Here is a 13,467-nt window from a genome sequence, read left to right as displayed (position 1 = left end):
CAGTCCTCCTCAGTGGGAAAGGGTTTTGGCTAAAATGCTCAAACAGTAGCAACCATAGAACAATAGACACCTCAGGATAACAGCTTCATCTTTGCCCCATTAGAAATCCATATTGTTCAACTCTGTTATTTGGATTAGTATATTCAAACAGACTTCTTGACTGTTGTGTGTATTTAATACTATTGTTATTCCTTCACATAGAAAATAGACACAGATATAGTAATAGAAATTACAGAAGAACTCAAAAAATAACATGAACGCTCAGATATATTATGTTAGCTACAGAAATGTAATCTATTTCTTCATCAAGGGATCAATTTTTCCCAACTCTTCAACCAGGGAAACATTTAGTCCAAACTGAGATGAACATTAGAATAATGACCCTTTTTTCTTCTCAGTACCTGACAGAGAATCAATTATACTTATTTAAAATGGAGAAGATTTGTAATTAAATTTCACAAAATAATAATTTGAATATTACCATAATATTTACTGTAAAGTGAAGATCATGATACAGGTCTTTAGTAAAAGCAGTAGTTCTGCGGCATCCTGATTGCAACATGCTTTGCAAATATCCATCTAACAGAGTCTATTTTAAAATTATATTGCTCTTCTCAAGGACAAATCAAAACAAATCAAAACAAGTACATAAGTAGCCAGATCAGAGGATGGATGTTAACTTGGTCACACATAAGAGCCGCGCTTCCTTACTTATACATAACACTCTGCATTATTTCATACTGTTGATCCTTGATCTTGCTGTTCTTCCTCACATGTGACAGTGGTTAATGGGACTGAGCTGCAATGTAAGAGCAGGTCTGGGCAAAATAGTGGTTACAAACTACAGGGAGTCCAAACATTTTCAACCAGCTGTAGTAAAAATGCCAGTGTCTCATTTTCTAATAAGACTAATGGTTTTGCTCTTGTTACAACAAATGGAGGTGCACTGGCAGGAGTTCAACAATGGGAGATTTCTCCAAGAATGCTGGGGCAAACACTCCCACAAAGGTCCATTCCTGAAGTGTGAAGAGAAATCAGAAAGAGATACAGAAATATTCCATATATTTATTCATATATTTTATAATTTCATAAGTCCATTCAAATACCACAGCATTGTGTTTTATATAGGAATCTAGATAAATTTAGGGCCTTCTACAAAGGAGAAATACAAGAACCATGCTGTCTTGCAGAATCTTTACTTTTGTTCTTTCTTTTGTTTAGTATCACATAAAAACGCATTGGCCTGCTAAACCCAGGGTTGTGAGTTCAATCCTTGAGGGGGCCACTTAGGGATTTGGGGCAAAATCAGTACTTGGTCCTGCTAGTGAAGGCAGGGGGCTGGACTCAATGACCTTTCGGGGTCCCTTCCAGTTCTATGAGATAGGTGTATCTCCATATATAAAAACATAGCTTCACATAAAAACATATCTTTCTGTCTTGTTCCACATTCATAATCTACTCTTTTTCACCACATTCTTAAAATGACTGGGTTAGACTTCACTCTAAATTTATTGAATTAAATAAAAATAAGATAGGATCATTTTTGTGACACGATTACTCAGTTTCCAGTGCTGCCTTTATTGTCACTACAGTGGCAAGTCATATAGTTTTAATATATAGGGTTTAAGCAGTAAAGAAATAAGTTTCACACAAATATTTAATGTTGGCAGTTCTAAAGACAGTCATTTGAAGTTATCCAATATATATTCAAAGACAAAATACTAAACTGATAAATTATTTAGTCTTATATCCAGGTAGCAAATTGAATAGATAAACTTATTTACTTGGCTCTCATCTAATATTTCACCATAGGAAGTGAAAAAGGAAATGTGAAAGTTTGTAATTAAACTGAATTTTAATATCACTCTGAACTTTCAGTAGCTGATAGCTAAATGTGACAATGAGGAAAAAAATGTTTAATTAATTGAATGCATGAAACAATAGTGCATGAAACAATAGTGATTCATGGCATAGTACATTAAAAGGCATGATGAGGAGTACTGGTGTCCATATTGTCTGCAAACGCTGTGTATAACAGGGCAACAAATTAACTTTTTCAGAAGTGATTATTACAGATGTTCTCTGAGAATGGGAGAATAGCAACCACCTATTTAGACGCATTTTAGGGAACCATAATAATTGACCTACTGTACACAGAGTTTTCAAAATTATGCTTGGATTCACAGGTGCCCACATTTAACCAAACCCATCTTTAATTGCTGCTTTGAATACTAAAATCAAAGAGTCAGTGATTTGTCATGGATTAATAAGGTCAGCCAGGTTTACAATTCTCTTTCATTGGATCTCCACTGGCAATGCACTATCTGCAGTCATCAAGGGGATACAGATTTAAATCTTTTTATTTTGTTGAGTACTCATACTTCCCAACCTTAATATATTTTATTTCCCTGTTTGAAAGATATGCATTTTTAGAACTTCTCTATGTATATAGGTACATGGCCCCCATCACTGTAAACTCTGAGCAACTCTCAGGTATTTAAAAATGGAAACAACAATAATATGACTCTCAATCATCTTCCCTTCTTTCCTAGTCTGGATTAATTGTATGTATGTGTGTGTGTGTGTGTGTGTGTGTGTTTAGAATGTTTATTTACTGATGTTTCTCAGGGAAAGCCAACTTGAAAAGATGAGTTCTGCATTACATTCTGAAGGGGGGGGGAGTTGTGGTTATTTATTTTTACTGTTTCTTCTGGTATTGAGTTCCAGCCTAGTCCCAGTTTCTGGGGAAATTCTGTCTCCAACAGTCACATGCCTCTCTCTTTTGGTCAACAGCTTTATAGTTTGAGGGGAATATATGTATGTTCAAAATCATGGTCAAAGTTGAGTTCAAGCATTTAATCCTGATATTCAGAGTCCCTAGTGGAATAGCTCTAGATACTTCTCTATTTTTCTTTCCATGACCATGTATCTTATATTTTCCTCTTAAATAGTCTTCACTAGACATTCAAGAAAATTGCCAAATGAACAAGTCTCTCCTTCCCCTTGCCAGCACAACCTTCAGCTCTTTGTCTCTTTCTGACTCTTCACACCTTCTTTGTCCATGAAGGAATAATCTGCCCTTGCAGATTACTTCACCTTTGACCCAGAGTCTGTGTCCATGCATTTCCCTGCCAATGGCTTCCCCACACAAGTCATCAACAAGTCCTTGGAGGCTAAGACTGCCTTCATTCCACCATATATCAGTCCTCTTCACTTCCTGCTTCTCCAGTGCCTGCTAGAGGAATGCAGACAAAGAGACTCTTCAGAAAAAATCCACTGTAAGGCTACAGGTGCCCTGGACAACTGCCTTCTATTATGAAAACCTTTTTAATCTGGCATGGGGTGTCTGTTTCCAGAAACATGCTAATCTACCACATGGATATTTTGAATTTTCCAGTCTTTGCCTCCTTTGTTTCTTGCTTAGAGAACAGTCTTTTCCAGAGCATAGGCAGTCTCACCTGAGCTGGGCCACTAAGCTGGAAGTCATCTGAACATCTAGAGCTTCCAGTGATTCCACAGTATCTGCATGTTATTCTCCTTGGAAGAGAATGATAGAAAACTCTTATATTAATCTCTCTAATGTAAGAAAAAAAACTTGTTCTTTGGAGTGTGTAGAATGGATAGCAAACTCCTTTGAGAGGATTTTGTTTCTCAATTTTCCATTAACACCAGTTTTCCTCATGGACTCTATATTGTCTGCACATGCATAAATGCACAAAAACATCTCATTCATTAAAAATACTTCTTTTCTCCCACCCTTTTTTGTCTTCTCTATTTAGATTGCAAACTCTGTACTTTCTTACTGCACATATGGACAGTGCCTAGTACAAAGGGAGCCCAAGGTTCAAGGATGAGGCTTCAAGGTGCTGCTTTAATACAAACAATAATTAATTTATTTGGCTGGCAGTCTAGAAAAATCCAGCATTTATATGGTAAATTGAAGCCTTGAACAATTTTTGTATCTTGACTATTTGATACTTTTTAACAGCACCACACACAGTAAAGAACAAAAGAACGGTCATATTGGAGTCAGACCTATTGTCAGCCTGGCCAGTGCCAGACGCTTGAGAAGAAATGAACAAAACAGGGCAATTTTGAGTGATCCATCCCATTGTCCATTCCCAGCTTCTGGCAGTTGGAAGTTTAAGAGTAACAGCATGAGGTTGTGTCCCTGACCATCTTGGCTAATATCCACTGACAATATCCTCCATGAACTTACCGGGTATCTAATTATTTTTTGAACCAGTTATACTTTTGGCCTTCACAATATTCCATGACAATGACTTCTATGGGTTGACAGTGTGTTGTGTGAAGAAGTATTCCCTTTTGTTTGTTTAAAACCTGCTGCCTATTAATTTAATTGTTTGACCCCTATTTCTTGTGTTACATAAAGGGTAAATAACACTTCCCTATCCACTTTCTCCATACCATTCAAGATTTTATGGACCTCTATCCCCACTTAGTCATCTCTTCTCTAAGCTGAACAGTCACAATCTTTTTAATTAAGAAAATACTCAGAACTTTTGAAATTATGTCTTGAAATTGTATCAGGTTCAGATTTCATGAAATGTCCATGGAATCATTGCAATGTTTCTTCTAAGATCTAAATGGCATGTACAGGCATGTCACGTCTGTAATGTATACAGTTTTTGGCCTGTTCGGGTGGCTTATTTTTTCAATCCTAGTATTAGCATACCTATCCTCCAATCACCTTCAGACCCTCTCTGATTGGTCCATACTTATCTGCTATCATATCATCATAACAGCTAAATCTGACTGTCAATCAAAGCTGTTGCACAAAAAGTTTTGATATTATGGGATGTTTATTATTATGGGTTAGTGACCTTTACCTTGTTTTGGACTGAGCATGCCTGACTGACCCCTCCCTTCAGTTTTGGAGTGACCTTTTACTAACCTCAGTCCACACTCTGCCTACCAATGCACTGGCCATAGGTTAAATGGCTTAAAACTATCATCTCACTACCCTTGACTGTGTGCCAACATTGTACGCACACTTAAATTACCAAACTTTTAAATATTTTAAACTTGGAAATATGCTTAGAATGTGTTTTATGCTACATATGCCATGTAACATCCCAAAGGTTATGATCTACTGAATGTATTAATCCTATTTGTATGCATGTATCATTTTTGTATTCGAAGTTATGAATGTTATGAATGTTGGCTGTGTACTGGCTTGATTTCTAAATAACCTTAGTAGAGCATTTGGTCAGTTCTTGGAGAAAGGAATGTTGAAATTAAGTACCTAATCAAGAAACACTTAGAGGACAATGGATCTTGAAATGCTCCAATCCACAAAAGAAGTCTACTTGAGGACATTCAAGGTAGTATGTGAACAATGGATGCTACCTGTAAAAACTGTAAAAAGAAGAACAGGAGTACTTGTGGCACCTTAGAGACTAACAAATTTATTAGAGCATAAGCTTTCGTGGACTACAGCCCACTTCTTCGGATGCATATGTTATGCATCCGAAGAAGTGGGCTGTAGTCCATGAAAGCTTATGCTCTAATAAATTTGTTAGTCTCTAAGGTGCCACAAGTACTCCTGTTCTTCTTTTTGCGGATTCAGACTAACACGGCTGCTACTCTGAAACCTGTAAAAACTGTGAGTCATGCATGGACATGTGAGTTGCCCAGGTGCCTCCTAAACTCCATCTTGGAGCTGGACTTTGCATAGTAGTGAGGAGGGGGTCTCCACCCATAAGAGAAAGTTTATTTAAACCCCTGGGAGACCTCTTCATTTTGTCTTCAGCTGGCTAAAGAGACAGCATCTCCACCCCGCCAGGATACTTGGAAGAAACTGGAACAAAGGGCAGTGACTGCAAGGGGTGTGAGTGATTGCTGGACCCAGGTTAAAAGGAGATTAATCTGTAAAATGGAGCATTCTGGAACTAGTGAGGATCTTATCTGTATTCAGTTTGATTAGACATAGATTTGCGCATTTTATTTTATTTTGCTTGGTAACTTACTTTGTTCTGTCTGTTACTACTTGGAACCACTTAAATCCTACTTTCTGTATTTCATAAAATCACTTTTTACTTATTAATTAACTCAGAGTATGTATTAATACCTGGGGAAGCAAACAACTGTACAGTGTTATAGAGGGCGAACAATTTATGAGTTTACCCTGTATAAGCTTTATACAGGTGTGGCAGAGCTCTGACCTTGTCCCCGTGGGTCCTGCGCTTCTAGGCAGTATATGCTAGCCTCAGTGGCTCTCTGTGACCCTCCACGTAGCCCTTCTCTCTCTAGGGCCAGGTTTACAGTCTACTGAGCCCTTTTCATCATAAGCCAGCAAGGAGGTTGGTGAGAGAATTCCCACAGTCTCTGTTGTCCCTAGGGCTTGTTTTAGAACAGTTTAGCCTCCTGTCCTGACAGGGGCCTGACTTCCCCTCCCAGGAGGTGTTCCTGTTGTGGTAGGTTAGTGGGAACCCGGGCCCCCCCTCTACTCCGGGTTCCGGCCCAGGGACCCTAATGGTAGCAGCTGTTGGCAGCCAACCTTTCACTGCCAGAGTTGCTACATTTCCCTGGGCCACTTCCCCACAGCTCTCCTGCTTCTCTCTTCTACACCCTTACCTTAGGGCTCCCTTAACAACAACTTGAGGGTGTCTTCATTAACCAGCCCTTCAACCGCACTTCTTCTCCTCTGGCTCCCTGGCTCTTCTCTGCCTGACTGGCAGAGCCCTTCTATAGTATCAGAGGGGCCTTAATTAGAGTCAGGTGGTCACATTAGCTTAATGGCCTCACCTGACTCTTTGCAGGTTAATTGGAGTCAGATGTTCTCATTAGCCTGGAGCAGCCCCTGCTCTGGTCAGTCAGGGAACAGAAAACTGTTAATCCAGTGGCCAGAATATCTGCCTTCTGCTATTCTGCTGTACCCATCTGGCCTGGGTCTATCACATATCCCTCCCCCCTGCTCAATACCACGGGGTTGGGCAGCTTGGGACGCCAAACAGTGTACGCGTGATAAGCCATCGGCATTGCCATGGCGATTCCCTGCTCTGTGCTCTATGTGGAACTGGAAAGGTTGGAGGGATAAGAACCACCTGGTTACCCCTTGTGTTCTTTTCCTTGTTCCGTTACATCCATTGAAGAGGGGCATGGTCAGTCACAAGGATAAATCTGCGCCCCAGCAGGTAATAACGCAACGTTTCCATGGCCCATTTTACTGCGAGGCACTCTCTCTCTCTCTACCACTGCATATTTTTGTTCTCTCGGAAGGAGTTTCCTACTGAGGTAGAGAATTGGGTGTTCCTCCTCCCCAACCATCTGCAACAGGACGGCTCCTAACCCTACCTCGGATGCATCTGTCTGTAGGATGAAGTCCTTGGTGAAATCTGGGGCTATCAATACGGGGTTACTGCAGAGGGTAGTCCGTAGGTCCGCGAATGCCCTCTCTGCTGCATCGGACCATCTGATTGGATCAGGACCACGGGCCTTCACTAAGTCCATTAGGGGACTTGCCCTTGTAGCAAAATGGGGGATGAAACACCGGTAATACCCCACCACCCGTAGGAATGCTCGGACCTGCTTCTTACGACTTGGCCGAGGCCAATTTTGGATGGCCTCTAACTTATTCAGTTGGGGTTTTACCAGACCTTTTCCTACCACGTAGCCAAGATATTTGGCCTCCGTGCATCCTACAGCGCACTTAACAGGGTTCGCCGTAAGGCCAGCTCGCCGGAAGGTATCGAGGACCGCCCCCACTTTTTCCAAGTGGGTCTCCCAGTCTGGGGTATGAATCACCACATCATCCAAGTAGGCTGCAGCATAACTGGTATGGGGGCATAATAACTTGTCCATGAGGGGCTGAAAGGTAGCTGGAGCCCCATGTAGTCCAAAGGGAAGGACCGTATATTGGAAGAGACCCTCTGGTGTAGAAAACGCTGTCTTTTCCTTTGCATCTTCAATTAGGGGAATCTGCCAGTACCTCTTTGTCAAGTCTAAGGTTGTCAAGTACCGGGCATTCCCCAGATGGTCCACTAGTTCATCTATGCGGGGTATAGGGTAGGCATCAAACTGGGATATCTCGTTTAGTCGACGGAAGTCGTTGCAGAACCTTGTGGTGCCATCAGGTTTGGGCACCAACACTATTGGCTGGACCACTGACTGTGGGATTCTTCGATGATCCCCATCTCCAGCATTTTCCTGACTTCCGCTTTTATTTCCTCCCTTTTGGCTGCTGGCACCCGGTAGGGCCTCAGTTACTTTGGCCCTAGGGTTTGTGATGATGTGGTGATATGTCCCGGTTGTGTGACCCGGCTTTGTCGAGAATACATCTTGATATTGGGCAATCATCTTAGTTACCTCTTTCTTCTGGGCTGTTTTTAGATCGGGAGACACCCTCACTTGTTCAGGGGTTTTGTTCCCTGGGTGCAGCTCTTCTTGAACCACTGTGCACGCCTCTCGCATATGCCATGGTTTCAGAAGATTGATGTGGTATATCTGCTCTACTTTTCGACGTCCTGGTTGTCGCACCTTGTAATTTATTTTCCCTATGGGTTCAACTATTTCATAGGGCCCTTGCCACTGGGTCAACAGCTTACTTTCGGCCATGGGTACCAGTACCATTACTCAGTCACCGGGTTGAAACTGATGAAGCTTTGCTTGATGGTTGTAGTATGTTCTCTGAGCCTCTTGGGCCTTCTCCAGGTCCTCCCTCACTATGGGAGTGACCCGGGCTATCCGGTCCCTCATCCGTAGTACATGTTCTATTACATTCTTCCCCTCACTGGGTTCCTCCTCCCAAATTTCCTTGGCTATGTCCAGGATGCCTTGGGGGTTCCGTCCATACAACAGGTCAAAAGGGGAGAATCCGGTGGAAGCTTGGGGGACCTCATGGATGGCGAACATGAGGTATGGTAGTAGGTTGTCCAAATCTTTCCCATCCTTGCTTACCACCTTTCTTATCATGGCCTTGAGGGTTCGGTTAAATCTTTCCACCAGACCATCGGTTTGTGGATGGTAAACCGAGGTCCGCAGGGTCTGGACATGTAGCAGGTAACACAAGTCCTTCATCAACTTGGACATGAATGGTGTTCCCTGGTCTGTGAGGATTTCTTTCGGTAGCCCTACCTGGGCAAAGATTGCCACTAATTCTTTGGCAATGCTCTTGGAAGCTGTAAGGGGACAGCTTCTGGGTACCTGGTTGTATAGTCTAGGATGACAAGCACATACTGGTGGCCTCGGGTCGTTTTCTCTAGTGGCCCCACAAGATCCATGGCGATCTGCTCGAACGGAACTTCGATGATCGGCAGGGGTACCAGAGGAGCTCTTAGATGTGGACAAGGGCTGTGCAGTTGACATTCGGGGCAAGAGGCACAGTACCGCCGGACGTCTTCATGTACCCCCTGCCAGAAGAACCTGCGTAAGATTCGCGCCTGGGTTTTCTCCACTCCCAAGTGCCCTCCAAAAAGGTGACTGAGCGAGGCTTAATATTGCCTTCTGGTGTTTCTGGGGGACTAGGAGCTGGTGTATCTCTTGCTCCTGCATTTGCACGACCTGGCATAGGAGATTCCTCTTGATCACAAAATAAGGCTCTGGCCCCCGGGCCTTTCCCTCTATGGGTACCCCATCTATCTCAGCCACCTCCATCCTGGCATTCTCGTACCTTGGGTCTTCCACCTGGTCCCATCCAAAAGTCTCTCTCTCTGGGCTTAACAGCCCGAACTCTTAGGGATCTTCTCTGCCCTCTCATCTGGCTCCGTGAGGTCGGGGTCTCTGGGCCCGCCCCTTCAGTTGCCCGTGTACGTCTGCCTACACAGGCGACCCTCTGTCCTTGTATCAGGATTCGGGTACCCAAGGCCTTGGCAACCCTTCTTTCTCTTTTGGTCTTCCTGCCTTTCCCCGGGACAGGGTATAGCTCCTGGGACATTTCCACGAAAAATGGGAGGTGACATTTGACCGCGGAAGCCTCCTGAAGTTTGGGGAGCTCCTCTCCCTCCAATTCCTCTGGTGGAAGCAAGTTTCCAAACCCGGGGAAATCTCTACCTATGAGCACAGGGTATGGGAGGTTTGGGACTACCCCTGCTTTCACCCCGGTGACATTTCCCTGAATTTCAATTTTTACTGGTATGATGGGGTAGTAGCTAACAGTCCCATGGACACAGGTTACCCCCGTACGCTTGGCCTGCATTAACTGGCTGCGCTTCACTAGTTTACCCAAAATTAGGGTGATAGCACTCCCCGAGTCTATTAGTGCCATGGTTTCTACCCCATTCAACTTTATGTGCCTTGTATATTTATGTGGGGTGACTATGACCCCTACAATATTGAGTAGGCTACATGGGTCTGCCCCATTCCCCAGGTTACACTGCATTGGCTCTATGACATTGGGGCACTGGGCAGCTATGTGCCCCAACTCCCCGCACCCATAACACCTATAATTGCTTCTAGTCACTCCCCTATCACGTGGGTTAGGGGGTTTAGTCCCAGGGTTCCCCCCACTTAGGCCTTCCTCTTCCTTCTGGGTTCCCGACTGGTTTTCGACCTCCCTTTTCTTCCACCTAGGACTTCCTGGGGGGTTGGCCACCCGACCCGCCGTGGTCGGGGTCGAGTGTTTGATTCGTGAGGGGCCTTCCTTGGGTAGTTGGGTTAATTCCCTGGCTGTCATCCGTCTTTCCACCAATGTGATCATTTCATCGTAAGTGGATGGATCATTCTGGCATACCCATTTGTGAAGATCTGGTGGCAGTCCCCGCATGTAATGGTCTATGACCAAAGTCTCTAAAATCTCCTCTGGGCTGCATGCCACGGGCCGTAACCACTTCTGAGTGAGGTGTATGAGGTTGAATAGTTCGGACCTTGGAGGTTTGTTCTCCCTGTATTTCCACTCCTGGAACCTCTGGGCCCGTACCGCTGCCGTCATCCCGGATCGTGCTAGGATCTCTGCCCTCAGCAGGGAATAGTCAGTGGCATCCTCAGTGGGCAGATCAAAGTAGGCCTTCTGGGCCTCTCCGTACAAAAAAGGGGTGAGAATGCTGGCCCACTGCTCCAGGGGCCACGCCTCACGCTGAGCAGTCCTTTCAAATGAGAGGAGATATGTCTCCATATCATCGTCTTCCGTCATCTTTGGCAGACAACTGGTGGCCCTCAGGGTTCGCGTCCCATTAGACCCCCGGGCCTGGGTGGTGAGGATCTTCAGCTGGTCCACAACCTCGTGCAGTAGGGCTCAATTTTGGGTCGCCTGGCTCATTAATAATTGGTTAGTTTCCTGCTGTAACCTCATGGACTCCTGTTGCGCCATCGCCTGAGCCCGGGTTGCCTTCTGCTGGGCCGCTGTGGCTTGCACCAGCGCTCTCACCACCTTCTCCATGGTGGTACAAACAAAAACCCCAAACCAAAAACCCCAGTGACCTTTTTTTTTTTAGTAAAAACCTCTTTGTTCCGCCACGCTGTGAACAATCACGATCCCACTCCTGACATCAGTTGTGACAGAGCTCTGACCTTGTCCCCTGGGTCCTGCACTTCTAGGCAGTATATGCTAGCCTCAGTGGCTCTCTGTGAGCCTCCACGTAGCCCTTCTCTCTCTAGGGCCAGGTTTACAGTCTACTGAGCCCCTTTTCATCATAAGCCAGCAAGGAGGTTGGTGAGAGAATTCCCACAGTCTCTGCTATCCCTAGGGCTTGTTTTAGAACAGTTTAGCCTCCTGTCCTGACAGGGGCCTGACTTCCCCTCCCAGGAGGTGTTCCTGTTGTGGTGGGTTAGGGGGAACCCAGCCCCCCCCTCTACTCCGGGTTCCGGTCCAGGGACCCTAATGGTAGCAGCTGTTGGCAGCCAACCTTTCACTGCCAGAGCTGCTACATTTCCCTGGGCCACTTCCCCACAGCTCTCCTGCTTCTCCCTTCTTCACCCTTACCTTAGGGCTCCCTTATCAATAACTTGAGGGTGTCTTCATTAACCAGTCCTTCAGCCGCACTTCCTCTCCTCTGGCTCCCTGGCTCTCCTCTGTCTGACTGGAGTGAGCCCTTTTTATAGTATCAGTGGGGCCTTAACTAGAGTCAGGTGGTCACATTCGCTTAATAGCCTCACCTGACTCTTTGCAGGTTAATTGGAGTCAGATGTTCTCATTAGCCTGGAGCAGCCCCTGCTCTGGTCAGTCAGGGAACAGAAAACTGTTAATCCAGTGGCCAGTATATCTGCCTTCTGCTATTCTGCTGTACCCAACTGGCCTGGGTCTATCACACAGGGTAAAATGGATTTATTTGGGTTTAGACCCCATTAGGAGTTGGGCATCTGAGTGTTAAAGACAAGAACACTTCTGTTATCTGCTTTCAGGTAAACCTGCAGCTTTGGGTCTGTGTTGGAGCAGATGGGTGTCTGGCTCAGCAAGACAGGGTGCTGGGGTCCCGAGCTGGCAGGGAAAGCAGGGGTAGAAGTAGTCTGGGTACATCAGGTGGCAGCTCCCAGGGGGGTTCTGTGATCAATCCCATCACAGTCTTACCAACAGTTTACATTTGGGAAAGTCTGAATCATAGAAGATTAGGGTTGGAAGAGACCTCAGGAGGACATATAGTTTAACCCCCTGCTCAAAGCAGCACCAACCCCAAGTAAGTCATCCCAATCAGGGCTTTGTCAAGCCAGGCCTTAAGAATCTCTAAGGATAGAGATTCCACCACTATCTCCAGCACTGCTATATCATTACTTAGTCAATTTGGTTCTTTGTCATACCATGTGTATAAACTTCTAGGATGTTGGGCAAATACGGTGTTTGTAATGAGAAGACTATTAGAATTCAGTAAATGCCTTGCTTTCATTTTGTGAGCCCAGACCCTTTCCCCCCATTACTTTTCTTTTTGAGAGTTTACAGCTTCAACTTTTTAATTCAAGACCCCTAAAGATCACTTCTCTTGGTATTTCTGTGAGTATCTCTTCAAGTCATTCATAGAACTCAATCATGCTATTGTCAGCTGCTGTTGTAGTGGCATAAACCTATAGGATCGACATATTGACTAGCTTTTCTCAAAGGTGAATTGTAATGATTCTATTGTTGATTGGGTTACATCCAAGCACATACTTCGATCTCTCCTTGGATAAGATAAATGCAACCCCATTTTCTCAGATCCTGAATAGTACACTGCATATCCATCCATCATCATGACATGACTCTTACCCTTTCAATGCAGCTCTGAGAATCTATGAATGTCTATCTTACATTTTTCCAATTCTTTGGATACAATGGCAAGCATCTCTTCATACATAGTCCTCACATTCAATGTTCCTTACTATGATCATTCATTTACAAAGGTTAAGATCTTTCTTTTTCTTGATGCAAACATCAGGCAATGTACTTCCCAAAGAATTTGGTACATTGCCATCATAACCACAGCCTGTATCCTTAATGTCCAGAGCCAATTCCTCTTCAGTATAATTTGTCATGCCTTCTATCCTGGAAGTCTTGCCAATCAGCAACACATGTGGATCACTTTACTTTTGTTCTGCCATACT

This window comes from Chrysemys picta, chromosome 3 (genome assembly GCF_011386835.1).
Source record: "Chrysemys picta bellii isolate R12L10 chromosome 3, ASM1138683v2, whole genome shotgun sequence".
NCBI lineage: Eukaryota > Metazoa > Chordata > Testudines > Emydidae > Chrysemys > Chrysemys picta.
Note: the sequence above shows the minus strand (reverse complement) of the source record.